The sequence below is a fragment of the Lissotriton helveticus genome, chromosome 3_2 (assembly GCF_964261635.1).
Source record: "Lissotriton helveticus chromosome 3_2, aLisHel1.1, whole genome shotgun sequence".
Classification (NCBI taxonomy): Eukaryota; Metazoa; Chordata; class Amphibia; order Caudata; family Salamandridae; genus Lissotriton; species Lissotriton helveticus.
Window position 1 is genome coordinate 174536416 of NC_136062.1, and position 18433 is coordinate 174554848.

Here is an 18433-nt window from a genome sequence, read left to right on the forward strand (position 1 = left end):
TAACTATATAAGGCCTGAAACCTATGGTTTTTTCAGTGAATTTCAAAGGTTTTTTAGCTAGCTTAAAGCTCTTGAGGCACAGCCGGGAGCAGGGACAGACAGCTTTTTAATCTGCACTGTAAATACCTGTTGTTGTTTGTTCTAAAATCGCCGTCTTTGCAGCATCCTCGCCACTTAGCAGATTGCTTGCCGACGTGAGCAAGGTTTCCTAGCTGCCACCACGTGATTGGCCTGTCGCCAGGACACGCCCACCAGCGTAGCCACGCCCCCTTCAACACAAAACGCGCGCTGATCACAATCGCAGCGTTTACTAGCTTAAAGCTCTTGAGGCACAGCCGGGAGCAGGGACAGACAGCTTTTTAATCTGCACTGTAAATACCTGTTGTTGTTTGTTCTAAAATCGCCGTCTTTGCAGCATCCTCGCCACTTAGCAGATTGCTTGCCGACGTGAGCAAGGTTTCCTAGCTGCCACGGCGTGATTGGCCTGTCACCAGGACACGCCCACCAGCGTAGCCACGCCCCCTTCAACACAAAACACGCGCTGATCACAAGCGCAGCGTTTACTAGCTTAAAGCTCTTGAGGCACAGCCGGGAGCAGGGACAGACAGCTTTTTAATCTGCACTGTAAATACCTGTTGTTGTTTGTTCTAAAATCGCCGTCTTTGCAGCATCCTCGCCACTTAGCAGATTGCTTGCCGACGTGAGCAAGGTTTCCTAGCTGCCACGACGTGATTGGCCTGTCGCCAGGACACGCCCACCAGCGTAGCCACGCCCCCTTCAACACAAAACGCGCGCTGATCACAAGCGCAGCGTTTACTAGCTTAAAGCTCTTGAGGCACAGCCGGGAGCAGGGACAGACAGCTTTTTAATCTGCACTGTAAATACCTGTTGTTGTTTGTTCTAAAATCGCCGTCTTTGCAGCATCCTCGCCACTTAGCAGATTGCTTGCCGACGTGAGCAAGGTTTCCTAGCTGCCACGACGTGATTGGCCTGTCACCAGGACACGCCCACCAGCGTAGCCACGCCTCCTTCAAACCCCCCCTTCTCTGCTACAAAGCATGTGTCCCTACCGGAAGCGCAGCGGACGAGCGCAGCGGGCGCGACGATTGCGCGCCGAAGGCGCGCTTAAAGCAAGCTCGTCTGCGCTCGTCCGCGCCGAGACCGGGCCTAGGGCCCCCCCCGCTTCCCGCTGCTCACCAGCACATGATGTGCTTAGATATAGCAGGGAAACACTCATGCTATTGAATACACAGGCAGACAAATCTGAATGCCCTCGTCTACCCCCTCACGTAGTACATCAGGACGACAAAGCTTGCTCGCACTGCCAAGCTCGGCTTCCTCACATTAATCCCCTGCCCCCCAAATCAATCCTGATGCCGTATCCAAGTCCTGACAACACCACGACCCGTTCCTCATCAGCCCAAGTAGGAGCTGCACGCTGCACTAAAGGGAAACTAATCAACGGACTTTTAAATGTCCGCTCTTTACCGAAACACGCAACTGAAATCCAGCTATTGATCGAGACTAACAAACTCGACATCCTGTTCCTAACCGAGACATGGATGGCTGAAGGAACAGAATCAGAGCTAGGCATTGCATGTCCAGACGGCTTCAAGATCATTCAGAAACCCAGACCCTCAGGTCGAGGAGGAGGACTGGGGATCATTTTTAGAGAACAACTTAACATCACTACCCTGGACATTGACACCATCTCCTGTGTAGAAATCCTCGGGATCTCCATAAAATATGATTCTGAACACTGCCTCACGGCCCTTGTATGTTATAGGCCTCCGGGGCATTTCAAAGCCTCACAACAGCAGGAACTAATTACGGTCATAAATAATATGTCAATCTCCCACAACAGGCTGATGATACTGGGCGATTTCAACATATGGGACAATGACCAACTACGTGCAGCTCTGCACAATACTACTCAATCCTGCCACAATCTAGGGCTGAAACAGTGGTTAAACACCCCCACTCATATACTAGGAAACACACTAGATCTTATCTTTGCAGCAGAAGACCTACTAACCCTTGACACTATCTTTCCAGTAGCCTGGTCAGATCACTACCTCATCAGGTTCAAATCCCACATCCCGTCCCACACAGGAGCCACAATTTCGCAAGTAAAAACCTTCATGGGTCGGGACTGGAAGAACCTGTTGAGGAGGAAAGAGGAGGGAAAGCTCGACCTACGCCAGGTCGGGGCCTCGTTTAAATTAGAGAATGATGTCACCGTAAACTATCTCTCTTTTCTCCACGAAACCACAAAAAAACTCGACGCTATCATCCCGTTGAAATTAATCACAAAAAGGGGAAAACCCTCCGCCCCCTGGTATACGGAGAAACTAAGAGAACTAAAAAATACCTGCAAAAAGGCGGCGAAGCTCTGGAGAAAAAACTATTCAGACCAGGAGAAAGTACGATGGAGGCTTACTATCTCACAATACAAGAGGGAAATAACCACAGCCAAATCCAACTACTTTGCTGAGGTAATCCTCAAAAGCTCCAACAAATCCCGGGACACATTTAGGCTCATCAAAGAGCTCTCCCACCCCGCCTGTGCTAATAGCCAAATCAAACCCTCACAAGAACTCTGCAACGACCTAGCATTGTTTTTCCAAGATAAAATCAGCAATATTGTAGTAGGAATGAATAGTAATCCTATCCCCCCACTGCAAGATAACAGCATCATAAAAAATAAAGTCGGAAAGGCGGATCCCGATGCGCACCCCCTCTCATATGCCACCCTGGAAAACTTTATGATTCCCTCAGAACAGGAATTCATCACAACAGCTCTACATACGTCCTCAGGCTCTCCTCTTGACCCTCTTCCCCATAGGATAGCCAAGAAATTCGAGGATGACGTTTTACCAGCCCTGCACCAACTATGCAATCAATCTCTGCACACAGGCTCCGTTCCTAAAGATTGGAAACTAGCGATCGTCACCCCGCTATTAAAAAAACCTAATCTGGACCCAAACTGTCAAAAGAACTACCGACCCATATCCCTTTTACCATATCCTATAAAAATCATAGAAAGATGGGTCAGTAGAGCCCTAGCCCTCTTCCTAGAAACCAACAACATCTTGGAAGAGGAGCAGTTTGGCTTCAGACCAGTTCATGGAACGGAGTCAGCCCTGCTGACAGTTATGGATGACCTGCGAATGAGAGCGGACAGGGGAGAATCAGCTATTCTGATTCTGCTTGACCTGTCCGCAGCATTCGATACGGTGAACCACGGCATCCTAATTGAAAGATTAAGGAACATCGGCGTCAGAGGGGTTGCGCTCGACTGGTTCCGCTCCTACCTGACGGACAGGTGGCAGGCAGTATCCATCCCTCCCTATCAATCCGAGTTCACGAAAGTCCCGCACGGAGTCCCACAGGGGTCTGCCATCAGCCCCATACTCTTTAATATTTACATGCAACCCCTGATGCGGATCATCAAAAGCCATGGCATCAGCGTGACAAACTACGCAGACGATACCCAGCTGATAATCTCGCTGGACGGAACCCGAGCAAGCTCAATGGAAACCTTCCACACCTGTATGCTGGACATGTCTCTTTGGCTCAGTCAGAACTCACTAAAATTCAACAGTGAGAAAACTGAAATACTACACTGCACAGTAGGAAAAATCCCCAAAAGTTTACCGCCAGATTTCTGACCCCAATCGCTAGGGGAATCGCCCACCCCAGTGAGCTCTGTAAAAAACCTTGGAGTAACTATCAATAATAAACTAAGCCTAGAGACTAACGTTAACAAGCAGGTTAGCTGCTGTTTCGCCTTATTAAGAGGACTCCGAAGACTGCTACCTCTCCTACCCCCACAGACCAGAGCCGATATAGTCAGGAGCACTATCCTCAGCCGCCTGGACTACTGCAATGCCCTCCTGCTGGAATCCCCTGCCTACCTCATCTCCAGACTCCAGAGTGTCCAGGCAGCTGCTGCCAAACTGGCACTCTCCCGTGAACGCAGATCCTCCACCACTCTTGCCCTGGCCGACCTACATTGGTTGCCTATACTCCAAAGGATCTGTTTCAAATCCCTATGTATTGTCTTCAGGGCAGTTCATGGGCTAGGCCCCCGACCACTCCAGTACAAATTTAAGTGGTATGAGCCCAGCCGGTCTCTTCGATCCTCATCCTTGAACTTCATCAGTATCCCCAGGATCAAGAAAGCCACCTGTGGCGGGCGAGCCTTCAGCATTGCTGCAGCCCACCTATGGAACAAACTTCCCTTGGACATCAGAAAAACTAATGATCTTCTGACCTTCCGGAAAAAGGTTAAAACTTGGCTTTTCCCAAAAAATCCTCCTCAAACCCTTCGCAACAAATAAAACCCACCTGATTTAGCATATCATTCATGCTCCTGCCCCCACTAAGCTTAGCTACGTACTCAAGCGCCAGGATGCCCGTAGGGTTACAGAGCGCTCTACAAATGCTATAAGTAAATAAATAAATAAATAAATAAATATAAATAAATAAATGCTAATTCTATTAGCGGATAACGTTTAAATATATTAATATCCTACTGGGACCACCTGAGCAGCCCTAGGGGGGTAAGGGTTTTCCTACCCTGCCCCCTTTTTGTGTTCTACACGTTTGTTTTTCTGCTTTCTTGTGCCTAATTCCTAACTATATAAGGCCTGAAACCTATGTTTTTTTCATTGAATTTGCAAGGTTTTTTAAATGCTAATTCCTAACTATATAAGGCCTGAAACCTATGGTTTTTTCAGTGAATTTGCAAGGTTTTTTAAATGCTAATTCCTAACTATATAAGGCCTGAAACCTATGGTTTTTTCAGTGAATTTGCAAGGTTTTTTTAAATGCTAATTCCTAACTATATAAGGCCTGAAACCTATGGTTTTTTCAGTGAATTTGCAAGGTTTTTTTAAATGCTAATTCCTAACTATATAAGGCCTGAAACCTATGGTTTTTTCAGTGAATTTGCAAGGTTTTTTTAAATGCTAATTCCTAACTATATAAGGCCTGAAACCTATGGTTTTTTCAGTGAATTTCAAAGTTTTTTTAAATGCTAATTCCTAACTATATAAGGCCTGAAACCTATGTTTTTTTCAGTAAATTTCAAAGTTTTTTTTAATGCTAATTCCTAACTATATAAGACCTGAAAGCCCACCAGGAATCTCCAGTATGCACCAGGGGACTGCATTGCAGAGAGGTGTAATTAAGCCACGGCCCTTTTTACACCTCTCTGCAACGCAGCCCCCGTGCATGGTTGAAGAGGGGGAACTCATTCCCCCTGCATACTCGGGGCCCCTGGGGGCCAACTAGCCCACCTGGAACCTCCAGTATGCGCCAGGGGGCTGCATTGCAGAGGTATAATGAGGCTATGCCCCTTGTTACACCTCTCTGCAATGCAGCCGCCTGGCGCGTTTGCAGAGGGGGAACTAATTCCCCTTGCATAATGGGGGTCCCTGGGGGCCAACTAGCCCACCAGGAGCCTCCAGTATGCGCCAGATGGCTGCATTGCATAGAGGTGTAATAAGGCCACACCCTTTTTTACACCTCTCTGCAACGCAGCCCCCGTGCATGTTTGAAGAGAGGGAACTAATTCCCCTTGCATACTGGGTGTCCCTGGCAGCCATATTGTGCCTTGTTCGAACCAAGGCACAAGAAAGCAGTGAAACAAAGGTGTGAACTTGCAAAGGGGCCAGAGTAGAAACACCCTGACCCCCTAGGCCTGCTCAGGGGGTCCCACAAGGACCCCCAAGGCAAAAAAAATGTTTGTTTTTTTTTTAAGTCGCGGGGTACAAAAAAAAAATATATATATAAAACAACAATAAGAATAAAAAAATTCTTTTCAGAACTACCTCCAATTTATATAAAAATGCTACATTTTTAAAAAACTCTGTCTTTCTTTTTTTCTCCAGGGTACGCGTACCGGTACGTGTACCGATACGTGTACCGGGGCGCGCACCCCCTCAAAAAAAGAAAAAAATAATAATGAGTGTGTGTGAGTGGTGTGTGTGTGGGGGGGTGGGTGTGGGGTGTGTGTGGGGGGGTATGTGTGTGGGGTGTGTGTGTGTAGGATGTGTGGGTGTGTGTGTGGGGTGTGTGCGTGGGTGTGTGTGTGTGGGGGTGTGTGTGTGGGTGTGTGTGGGGGTGAGGAATATGTGTGTGGGTGTGTGTGTGTGTGTGTGTGTGGGGTGTGTGTGTGTGGGGGGGGGTCAGAGGTGTGTGTGTAAGGGGGGTGAGGTATGTGTGGGGTGTGTCTGTGAGGTGTGTGTGTGTGTGTGGGGGGGAGTGAGGTGTGTGTGGGTGGGGGTGTGTGGGTGTAGGTGGGGTGTGGGGTGGGTGTGGGTGTGTGGGGTGTTTGGGTGTGGGTGGAGGTGGAGGTGTGGGTGTATGAGGTATGGTGGGGTGTGTGTGTGGGGGGTGGGTGTGGGGTGTGTGTGTGTCGGGGTATGTGTGTGGGGCACCCCCTCAAAAAAAATAAAAAAAATAATGAGTGTGTGTGTGTGTGTGTGTGGTGTGTGTGTGTGGGGGGTGGGCATGGGGTGTGTGTGTGGGGGGGTATGTGTGTGGGGTGTGTGTGTGTAGGATGTGTGGGTGTGTGTGTGGGGTGTGTGTGTGGGTGTGTGTGTGGGGGGGTGTGTGGGTGTGTGTGTGAGGGGAGTGTGTGTGTGTGTGTGTGTGTGTGTGAGGTGTGTGTGGTGTGTGTGTGAGTGTGTGTGTATGTGTGTGTGAGGTGTGTGTCAGAGGTGTGTGTGTGGGGGGAAGGGGTGAGGTGTGTGTGGGGGATGTGTGGGGTGTGTCTGTGAGGTGTGTGTGTGTCTGAGGGGGGATGAGGTGTATAGGTGTGTGTAGGTGTGTGGGGTATGTGGGTGTGGGTGGGGATGTGGGTGTGTAAGGTGTGGGTGTGGATGTGAGGGGTGTTTGGGTGTAGGTGGGGGTGTGGGTGTGTGAGGTGTGTGTGGGGTGTGTGTGGGTGTGGGGGTATGTGTGTAGGATGTGTGTGTATGTGTGGGATGTGTGGGTGTGTCTGTGAGGTGTGCGTGTGTGTGTGTGGGGGGGAGGTGTGTGTGTGGGATGTGTGAGGTGTGTCTGTGAGGTATCTGTGTGTGCGTGTGTGTGTGTTGGGGGGTGAGGTGTGTGTGTGAGTGTGTGTGTGGGATGTGTGGGTGTGGGTGTGGATGTGTAAGGTGTGTGTGTGGGATGTGGGGGTGTGGGGTGTTTGGGTGTGGGTGGAGGTGTGCGTGTGTGAGGTGTGTGTGGGGAGTGTGTGGGTGCGGAGGTGTGGGGTTGTGTGCGTGTGGGTGTGTGTGGGACGTACTTGTAGGTACCTAAAACAGCCACAGAACCAAAACCTCTTTTCAGAGCTACCCTACCTGTAATCACTCAAAATGATTATTTTATTATTTATTATTATGATTATATAATTTTTTTCACTATTTTTCCCCATGGTACGCTCCCCGGTGCGCGTACCGGGCGCTCCCCCCGCGAAAAACGAAAAAAAAACCTTTTTTTTTTTGCCCCGCGGCACCCTTTAATGGCCCCCACATCAAACCTAGGGGGTCAGGGGGGTCTACCCTGCCCCCTTTTGGTCATTTCCCCCTTTGATTTTTGCCATCACTTGTGTCTCAATCCTACCGAGACACAAGATGGCGCCCGCTGCGGACTGTTTCGAATGTTTACAGACACCCGAGAACCAATCAGCTTCCCGTGCGCAAGTCGCGTGGCGCGCCCGGAGCGCTCCCCGGTGCGCGTACCGGGGCGCGGCCATAGATATATAAATTTTTTAGAACCTAAATTACTCAAAATCCTCTGGAGCACATATCTTGAGATATAGCAAAGGCACATCGGGCTACCAGTCCCTACAATTTTGCCAAGTTTGGTGAAAATCCATTCAGCCGTTCGAGCTAAAAGTGCGACAGACCGTCCTATGGAAATTAACAAGGGGAAAACACGTTTTGGGACCCCCCTTTTATCTCGGCCCCCGCTTCACGAATCCCCCCCAATTTCAGGGAAGGACCGGAGCGCCGCGAGGCAAAGTTGCTGAAAAATTCAGGCAGATTCCTCAACCGGCGCCAAAGTTATTCCCAATAGAATGTTGCGATTTCCCTATGGAAATCAATCCTAATATACCTACTGGCGAGCGCCAGTAGGTAATATATATATATATATATATATATATATATATATATATATATATATATATATATATATACATGGCAAATGAAACCCCTCATTTTGTTCCTTTTCAAATTAAATGTATTAAGTGTTACCACTTGATTCCAATCAAGATGACTTCAGGTGTGTCATACTTTTGTCATAAGTAAGACTGTTAGCGTTATAGTTGTTCTTTAGAACACTCTTGGACATTCTGTCATTGGGCTATATTTGGGCTACATCTGGCTGATATTTGGGCTACATTTGGGCTCTTTTGTCTCTGGTGGCCATCTTGGGAGACTGCATATCAGAATTTTTTTAATGAAATATAAGAGGATTTGAGAAGACACTCAAAATGTGCCCTAATTTTTCTTTCTTCAGCACTAATCATAATTTCTATGGCAAAATTAACCCCCTCATTTTGTTCCTTTGCAAATTAAATGTTTTAAGTGTTAACACTTTATTCCAAACAAGATGACTTCAGGTGTGCCGTACTTTTGTCATAAGTAAGACTGTTAGCGCTCTAGTTGTTCTTTAGAACACTCTGGGACATTCTGTCATTGGGCTATAGTTGGGCTACATCTGGCTGATATTTGGGCTACATTTGTTTTTTTTTGTCTCTGGTGGCCATCTTTGGGCTACATTGGGCTACATTGGGCTACATTGAGCTACATTTGGACTCTAACATATATATAGCCCAATGTAGCCCAATATATATTTTTCAAAGTTCATTTTCGTAAAAACCACTGGAGCATATATCTTGAGACATAGCAAAGGCACATCGGGGTACCAGTCCCTACAATTTTGCCAAGTTTGGTGGAAAACCATTCAGCTGTTCGAGCTAAAAGTGCGACAGACCGCCCTATGGAAATTAACATGGGGAAAACATGTTTTGGGACCCCCCTTTTATCTCAGCCCCCGTTTGACGAATCCCCCCCCAAACTTTCAGGGAAGGACCGGAGCGCCGCGAGGCAAAGTTGCTGAAAAATTCAGGTAGATTCCTCAACCGGCGCCAAAGTTATTCCCAATAGAATGTTGCGATTTCCTTATGGAAATCAATCCTAACTATATATACCTACTGGCGACCGCCAGTAGGTAATATATATATATATATATATATATATATGTGTGTGTGTGTATATATACACTTGGCCTACTTCTATGTTGATTTTTTAGAAATCCAATGTGCAACTGTATGAACTTAATACTGACTGTTTCCTTTTATTTAAATGAGGCCACTTGGCCAAAACATATTTTGATTGATTTTAAATTAATTTACATTGTGTTACATACTTAGAATTTGCTTATGTAAATAAGGAATGTCTTTTTACTAGCAAGCATGAGTACACCTATGCAGTTGCACTACAGAGTCTTTTCTCTACCTCATTTGTAGTTTTGATGGAATGTGGTCCTATGTCTATTTCCACTTTTTCCTTGGTGCACTTTAAAATGGTGATTGTGAGTTTATGTGGCTGGCTAACGAAGAAGACCGTCTGGTCGAAACGTGTCGCCAATAAACTAATCTTCACACGGACCCTTGAGTGCAAGTCTTTTGTGTTTCCTCTGGTTTCATCGAGTGGGGAACCCTTTCAGACATAGATAGATATATATCTATGTATATATGTATGCATGTCCGCCCCATGAGCAAGGAGCAGAAGGAGCTCCGAAACGCGTTGGAGCTTAATGAAATATCCAGCGCTGTGTCTCGTTGTGCCTGAATAAAGGACTTAACCTTGGTGGCTGAGTTTGCCTGTCATTGCGTGCACCTCAAACTGTGGCAGCGTAATTGGGGATATATATATATATATATATATATATATATATATATATATATATTTCGCACAAAAATGATCCTCCACCGCAATGCGCTCTACTGTGGGTGCTCTGCATAGGGGCCGGATCCTGGCCCATATCACAATTTTACTCCAAAGAATGCGGCACACAGGCAGGAATATTCTATAAGAGTTCTTTATTCACTCGTACTCGGACCAACGCGTTTCAGCCTCAACAGGCTTTGTTCACGGTAAGTGAATAATTTTCTATGTCTACTATTTATCTCAGTTGGCAGTTAGGGTGCTTTCTGGGACTAGTAGTCTATCACATTACAATTGCACAATATGTATATATTTATGCATTCGGGACGCTGTTTTTGCATATATCATTTAGGACAAATCATTTACTTCACTTAATGTACGCTGCTAAATTAATGTAAATCACATTCTTTCATCATTATTTACAGCCTTTGGTTTCAACGAAGTGAATGGGTGTAGTACCCCTACTCATCATTATCTAACCATTATCTCAACATGGTAATGCATTTGCAGATTGATTATTGCATTTCAAATAAAGCTTTCTCGTAATTATCAAAAACTTGAAAGTGGTGAATGCCTAGGTCTCTAACCTATGGTTTTTTCAGTGAATATATATATATATATATATTCCAAGGCAATCTGTCTTCAATAGAGGCAGCACGTTGGGGCTTTTTTACAACACCATTTATTAAGAATTCGGGCAGACGCGTTTCGGAGTGATCCTTTTTCAATGCCCATATAGTATTCATTTGTGCCTCTGCTGTTCTCAGTCCCACAGTAGTCCTTTTATGCTTTCACTAAAGTAGTGTTGGTGTCCGGCAAAACGTTGAACGGAGTCACACGCCTCCTCACGGGGACTGCATCTCCCAGCATGCCATGCAGTCGTCATGCTGGTCGGTGACTCTGTTTCTCGGCAATGTTCATTTTCTATTCATGAATCCGATCTGTAACGCTTGCCAGGTGGGGGCTGTGACACTCGTTCTGGGCTTCGGTGTTGATATCCCACAGTCCCTGCCCCGCATATATATATAGATATATTCACTGAAAAAAACATAGGTTTCAGGGACATTACAGTTAGTTGGACATTTCTCTCGTACAAAACCATAGAAATTCCCCCGTTATAGTTAGTTCAGCTAACTATAACTCGCGCCCCCGCAATGCACTGCTGATGACGTCACATATTACATCATTCATGACACGGTCAATGACATCACTGATGACATCACTGATGACATCTCAAATGACATCACTATAAGGGGGGAATTTCTATGGTTTTGTATGAGAGAAATGTCCAACTAACTATAACGTCCCTGAAACCTATAGTTTTTATCAGTGAATTTCTAAGCTTTTTTAAATGCTAATTTCGACTTATAATGTTCATTAAACGTATGATTTTTTTCAGTAAAAAAAATACATTTTGATAGTTTGTAACTTTAATATCCTAAACATTGTTTTTGTAATTTTGTTTGTTGTTAAAATTATATAATGTCTTCTGTTTTCATAATTATTAATATATATATATATTTATTTATTTTTGGGAGAAAAAAAGTGAAGTTGCGCAACCATTGTGTACCTATCTCAGGGGGTGTGCGAATTCAAATCGCCATATTGGTAAAGTCGTGAAGGATGCGCGTTTCAGCCAGCCCACTCCACTTATGCTTACAGGGAGGGAACTGCAACGCTACATGTCCCAGGTCTTCCCTGTAGTGATCTGCTGATCACAGGTCTAGTTGTCAGCATGCCACAGCCACTCCCTCATGGCTGGTTTACACCCACACCTACACCCACACCACAACCATGCAGCACAGGACATGTGACCCTGCCAATAAAAAGGGCCGGGTGCACGTGCTTGACGCCATTTCCACTCTCTATCTGGGTATATCCATGTGCTTATCATGTTGGTGGCAGCTGAGACAGTTTGGCCGACACGGACCTCCCGCAACATGGCGATGACTTAAGGTGAACAGAGTTGGTGGCAGCCGAAGCACTTTGCCGGACACTGGGCTCCTGCCACATGGTGATGACTTGAGGTGCATAGAGTTGGTGGCAGCCAAGGCATGTTGGCCGACACAGGCCTCCGCCACGTGGCGATGACTTGATCTGCACTGAGTTAGTGCCACCAGAGCTGAGCGGGTGTGCAGCCTGTGATGATGAGTAGGCCTCGATACACCATCCTGGCAATCAAGACCCGATTTGAATTGTGAGCTTGGCTGGACCGCATGTACGCCAAAGGCAGCTGGCTGTAGAGACATGACGACTCCTCAGCTCGGTGCAGAAGGATGTTTTGGGGGCCTGTGCCACGTAATCCAGCTATGGCTTAGGAGGTTGCTCCGGCACGCGGTGAGCCCTCTTGGAGACAGGCCGGTGGCGACAGGTAAATGTCATTGTACTTATAGAGCGCACTGTCACCAGACGGTCACCTTGCGGTGTCGCCTATACGGTTTCCTGGCGCTGATACTCATACCGCTGTGGAGCCCCTCCTGGCTTTCCCTGTGAAGTGTCCACTCCTGGGCACCCCCAGGGTGAAGCCAGGCATCCTCAGCGCTGTTGGGGCCGGTGTGGAGGCTAAGCAAGCTATTGCCCAGAGTTGCAGCGTGGGGCCTGTGATTAGAATAGGCGGCGAGGCGAGAATTAACAGGTCTGAGGAAATTGAGCCCGAGACCCGCCGAGGCAGGAATCGAACCCTGGTCCCTGGCCAGAACTCTGCATCAGGGTCTGCCGCTCTAACCATTGAGCCACACTCCTCCGAGCATTGAGGTCTGGGTGCGAAGAATCGAAGAATCGGGCAGTCATTGCTGGGCGGCGGACTGGTCTGGGGACCAGGGCTGGGATGCTTGCGAAAGATGTAGGAATCATGCACACTGCCTGAGAAGTTTGCAACTACATTAGTGTACAGGCCGCTGTGGTCTAGATTTGCCTGCACATTGTTGGAATGCGTGTGGTTTCTATTGCAGTGATTACGTTCAGTGTCGACAGGGGGCACAAGTAGTACATGTGTGCAGTCAATTGCCCCCAACACATGCAGGAAGCCTGCTATGGCGTTGTTCACTTGCTTTGTCTCCAACTTTTCCTAAATTGAATATGCAGGTGTATCAAGCTGAAACGAACGGTGTTGCTTACAGTTGTGATAAATCCTGCATAATGAGACAATAACAGAAGTTTGTGTGGTTGTAACGTTCCTTTTCTTTCCTTTGAAGGTTACGACCACACAAACTTCTGTTACAGTCATTTTGTGCAGGATTGAGCATACCTGTAAGCATTCCGGTTTGTTCAAGTGCAATACATTGTACCATGTTACGTTTGTGACCATACTAACGCTTGATCATTGTCTTCATTTATCCAACAGGTTTCTGAATATGGAGTTTTGGGATTTCCAGGATGATCTACAGTTATTTTGATCAACAAATTGATGTTTTCCGTTGGCAATGTCACTCGTTTGATGTTTTTGTTTTGTTAATTTATGTTTCTCTAATAAAGTACTGTTTTTCCACTACTGTTGACTACTAGACTTCATGACCTGGTGCACCCCCATTTCAGTGACTACAATCTTGGATCTGGAGCACTGAGGCATCAAGCAATGGCTGGGGTTGGGGTTGGATGTGCAGGAATACTACGTATTGAGACGAGCGGGTGATGCAGAAACAGAAGCCCTACGTTGCTTTTGTGGACATGCATTGAAGAGTTGTGAGAAAGTTTAATAGGGCTGGCTGGGAGACTCCACCGACATTTGCAGTTGTTAGTTGGAAGGTACCAGAGGCCAACAGGTGCAGCACAGCCAGCAGCTTTGTCTGAGGAAGGATGTTGATTGTCCGCTGTGTTGGTACCGTCAGCCGGTGGGCAATGTGGCAGTGTGCACCAACTTGAGAATGGGTTGATAATTCTTTCGCTACTTTTGCTGTGCTAAAGTGCCGATAACTCGGCGATAAGTCTCCACTGTTCAGTTATAGGGTGACTCTAAAACAAGCCCTTGTGTTTATTAGGACTTTGTTGAAGCTACATGCGAATCACAAGAAAAAAGATTAAAAAACAAGAAAAGGTGGCTGGGTAATGTTAGGGCTCAGGCTTCGTGTAGCGCAGTATGGGTCCAAACACAAGCAGGGTGTTATTGCATTTTCAAAGACTATCAGTCTACTGATTCCAACACTTTTGAGATGGTCCCTAACACACGTAAGAGGCCGTCACACGTGTAAGCTGTTGCTTGGCTTACTGATCTTGACATGTGACCACGCCCCCTTGGCTGCAGTCCTGTTCCATTCACAGCGGCGTTGTTCCTTGCCGAACTTCGTTTCCAGTGCCCTTGAAGCTTCCACCTCGAATTCCGGCAGTCTCGGCTTTTGTTCATGCGGCTGCCTACCGCTCCCTTCCCTCGTGAGTCTCCTAACCCTGGAGCGCTACACGTGGCTGATCCACTCTGGTTTCCTTGTGAGCCTGCAAGCACGCTATGCGCTTTTTCTTTCCTCTTATCCTTACTGTTTTTGGTACGAACACGTACGTGTGTCTGCCCCACTCTTTAACAGTTTGAGCCGGCCAGCACTCTGTGCTGTTCTTTCTTTACCCTGCACCTACACCCATCTGTCCGAACGTGGACGTGTGTCTGCTCCGCTCTTGAACATATTGAGCCGGCCAGCACGCTGTGTGGTTCGTTCTTTCCCCTGCACTTCTCAGTCTGAACTTGTAAGTGTGGCTGCTCCTCTCACTTCTTGCCATGTGAGCCGGCCAGCATGTTATGCATGGGGTTCTTCTGATTCTCTCTATGCCCCCAGCCTAAAAGCGTATGCATGGTTGATCCGCTCTCCCTAAGCCAGTCTACACGCTGCACTTGCGATCCTTTAGACCGCTATTCTTTTAGATTTTTACCCTTTCTTTGGCTCCTACCTTCCCTCATAGCCACAGATTCGATTAGTGTGTGTGTGTGTGTGTGTGTGGAATTGTGTGCTGATCCCCTGCCCCTTAGGAGCTCTTTCTAAGACAGTTGAGGCTACTCAATCCATTCCTTTGGCAGACAAGTGAAGTTAACTTCTGCCTAGTATCTTCTTAAGGCGGTCTGGAATCATCCATTTTGGTAAGTGGCCTGAGATCAGAGAATTTGACATGCATTAATGATTGTAGATGTGTATGTAGTTGATTGATTGTTCGTAGTGATACCAGTCTGTATTATATTTTCAGCCTCAGAGTATCCTGATTTCACACACCAACGTTTCCTGTATCTACCTATGGGGAAGAATGGTGGTCACTCTATGGTTTATGCCCCTTACTTTTAGTGAACACTTACCTGTGAGCGAGTCTTTATATTTTCCTCCAGGTGCTGTTTTCTGGGAGTTTTGGGACTTGCATCTTTTCTCCCGTAGAACCACGCTTGGTGCAGGCTGGGATTCAGCCATCAGACCCGACAGGTACAAACACCCTGACCCCCTAGGCCTGCTCAGGGGATCCCACAAAAAGCCCCAGGGCCAAAAAATTATTACATTTTTTTTTTAAGCGGCTGGGTGCCCGTATCTGGACGAAAAAAAACCAAAAATTATGGGGCGTATTCTCAAGGACTTATCGCAGAGGTATCGGCACTTTAGCGCAGCACGAATGAGAGCGACAACAAACGCTAATGATATGCAGAGTAGGCGTTCCCGTGCAATACAAATCCAAAAACACCCCTACCCGATATTTTCAACGACCAGACAAATCTGTGATGCGATCCAAAAACAGGCAAAAAGCTGCCTTAGCAGTAAGAATTTAATATCTGCCTTTTACTGGTGTAAAGCAGGGCGACTACCTACAGTATGAAAGGGAGCCCAGCCCAGAGCTAATCTAAAGACCAACACATGTCATAGAGCTAACCCTGGGTACAGCACTACTCTACACTCACGTAGTTTGCGAAGTTTGCGCTACTTCACACTATGTGAATTGCACGTAGCACAGTGCAAACACGCGTAGCGGTCATTTTTGCTTGCTTGCGGTCCTCAACATTAAGTTGGCGACCGCAAGCAAGCAAAATGACATCTCGGCAAGACTTTTTCCTCGTTCACGATCAGCAACATCAAGTTGCAGATCGCGAGGGTGGAAAATAAACCTCTAAATACGGGGAGGTCAGGTTTTTCATTGCGAGTGGTCGCGTATGCTCGCAACCGCTCACGATGAGAAACTACCAGTCCGCATTGAGAAAGCTGCCGATTGAGAAAAAATCTACTCGAGCGGCAGTAAAAGACAGCTCTCACTGTGCAAGATGCCGTTTTCAATGATTGTACAGTGCAGAGAAGCATCCGGCACTGTGCAATCATTGCGAACAGCGCACTACGCACTTCACGTAGTGCTTCGAGTAGCTTGCATATTGCGAAGTGCACTTTACGTAGCTACGCATAGCGCTACTTCGCGAACTACGCCCAGGCTTACTTAGAGCTACTGATCATGCAGCTCCGACACCCAAGAAGGCCACAACACCCACCGCCATCACCCCCAGGACCTCCCCCCAGGACCACCCCTCCCTACTACTACAGAGGCAGCGCAGAACAGCTCAGCGGACCTTCTCAAAATGGCATGGCCCCTTAGCCACACAATAGCTGAATGTTGGGAGAGTTGGGAACCAAGTATGTGTGAAGGAGGCAAGTCACCCACACAATGCCAAGTGTAGCGGTGCTGTGCTGGACAGACCTCACTATGCAGAGCACAGACATGTCCATGTGTACATATACTGCTGGTGCTTGTAGTGTTGTGGACAGTGGATGCAACCATGTTACCTCAGGCAGTGGGGAAGATCTCGGTCATGCAGCTGTGTCCTTCCCTGTAAGCAGAAGCGGAAGCGGAGTGTGCTGGTCCAATGTACGCCACTCCAGGGTAGGAGTGTGAATAAATAGGCCAGGGCTCTGGGCGTGGTTCACTTCTGGGAAGGCCAACGTGTCTGCCAGAGCATCGGCCCTCACCCTGGCACGAGGCCACTGCCGTGACCCCGGCCTTCTCGACACAGGCCTCCTGCGAACCCCGTGGCACAGCACCGCAGAGTTATGTCTGCACACTACTGCCTTCGATGTACACTGTGGACAACAGGGCTCACAATTCAGATCGAGTCGCAATTGCTGATGACGCAGTCCAGTAGGCAACAGACATTGCTAAAAGTGCCGCCCTCCCGGACCACACATCATCGCTGGCGGTGCACAGGCTGAGTGCTTCAGGTGCCACTAACTCAGTGCACCACAAGTCACTGCCACATATCCTTATTGAGGCAGAATTCATTAGGCAAAAAACATTGCTCCCAGTGCTGCCTGCCTGGACCACGGATCATCACTGGCTGCGCAGACGCTGAGTGCTTCAGGTGCCTCTAACTAGTGCACCACAAATCAAAACCACGTGGCCTTATTGAGGCAGAATTTATTAGGCAAAAGACATTGCTACTAATGCGGCCACCCGGACCACGCATTATCGCTAGCTGCGCACATGCTGAGTGCCTCAGGTGCCACTAACTCTGTGCAGCTCAAGTGAACGCCACATGGCTGTTGGCCCTTGCTGACCACTGCCTCCGGCCTACACTGCGGTTAGCCGGGCTGACAATTTGGATAGAGTCGCGATTGCAGATGACGCAGTCCAATAGAGAACAGACATTGCTACCAGTGCAGCCCACCCGGACCACGCATCATCGCTGGCTGCGCACACACTGAGTGCTTCAGGTACCACTAACTGTGCAGCTCAACTCAATGCCACATGCCCCTGGGCCCTAGCTGACCGCTGCCTCCGGCCTACAGTGCAGTCAACAGGGCTCACAATTCAAATTCAGTCTTTATTCATTAATTTCATAGTCCAGAAGGCAACTAACTATAACATCCCTGAAACCTACATATTTCGACAATGTATTCCATACATATTTCATCTTTTGTTCCATACACCTACACTGTGGTCGGCAGAGTTCACAATTTGAATTCAGTCTTGATTTATTTATTGCAGAGAGAATTGTACTCTATGTCCTCGGATTTTGTCAAGAGGAAGTGACAAAAAGCATTCCTCGATGTCTGTGCTGACTACTGCCTTCCATCTACACTGCGGACAGCAGGGCTCACAATTCAGATCGAGTCGCGATTGCAGATGACACAGTCCAGTAGGCAAAAGACATTGCTCCCAGTGCGGCCCGCACGAACCATGCAACATCGCTGGCTGCGCCACACGCTGAATACTTCTGATGCCACTAACTCAGTGCACCACAAGTCACCACCACGTGGCCTTATTGAGGCAGAATTCGTTAGGCAAAAGACATTGCTCCTAGTGCGGCCAGCCCAAATTACGTATCATCGCTGGCTGAGCACACGCTGAGCGCCATTGTTGCTACTAACTCAGTGCACTACAAGTCAACACCATGTGGATGTGGGCCCTTGCTGATCGCTGCCTCCGGCCTACACTACGGTCAGCAAGTCTCACACATATCCAATCCAATCCTGTCCTGCAAGGACACGCCATCATCGCTGGCTGCGCACACGCTAAGCACTTCAGGTGCCACTAACTCTGTGCAT

At 47.6% G+C, this 18433-nt stretch overlaps 1 protein-coding gene across 7 annotated transcripts in view; it reads left to right on the plus strand.

Annotated features, from left to right (window-relative positions):
* LOC144826538 (uncharacterized) overlaps positions 1-18433 on the plus strand; it is a 1868758-nt gene that overhangs the window by 1162474 nt on the left and 687851 nt on the right. For 3 of the 7 annotated variants that reach the window (XR_013609839.1, XR_013609844.1, XR_013609843.1), the window contains one exon: positions 13294-13440. The exons of the other annotated variants lie outside the window; for them this stretch is intronic. The gene's annotated coding sequence lies outside the window, so the exon portion shown is untranslated. Of the gene's footprint in view, positions 1-13293; positions 13441-18433 lie in introns of those variants that run through there. 7 annotated transcript variants of the gene reach the window in all.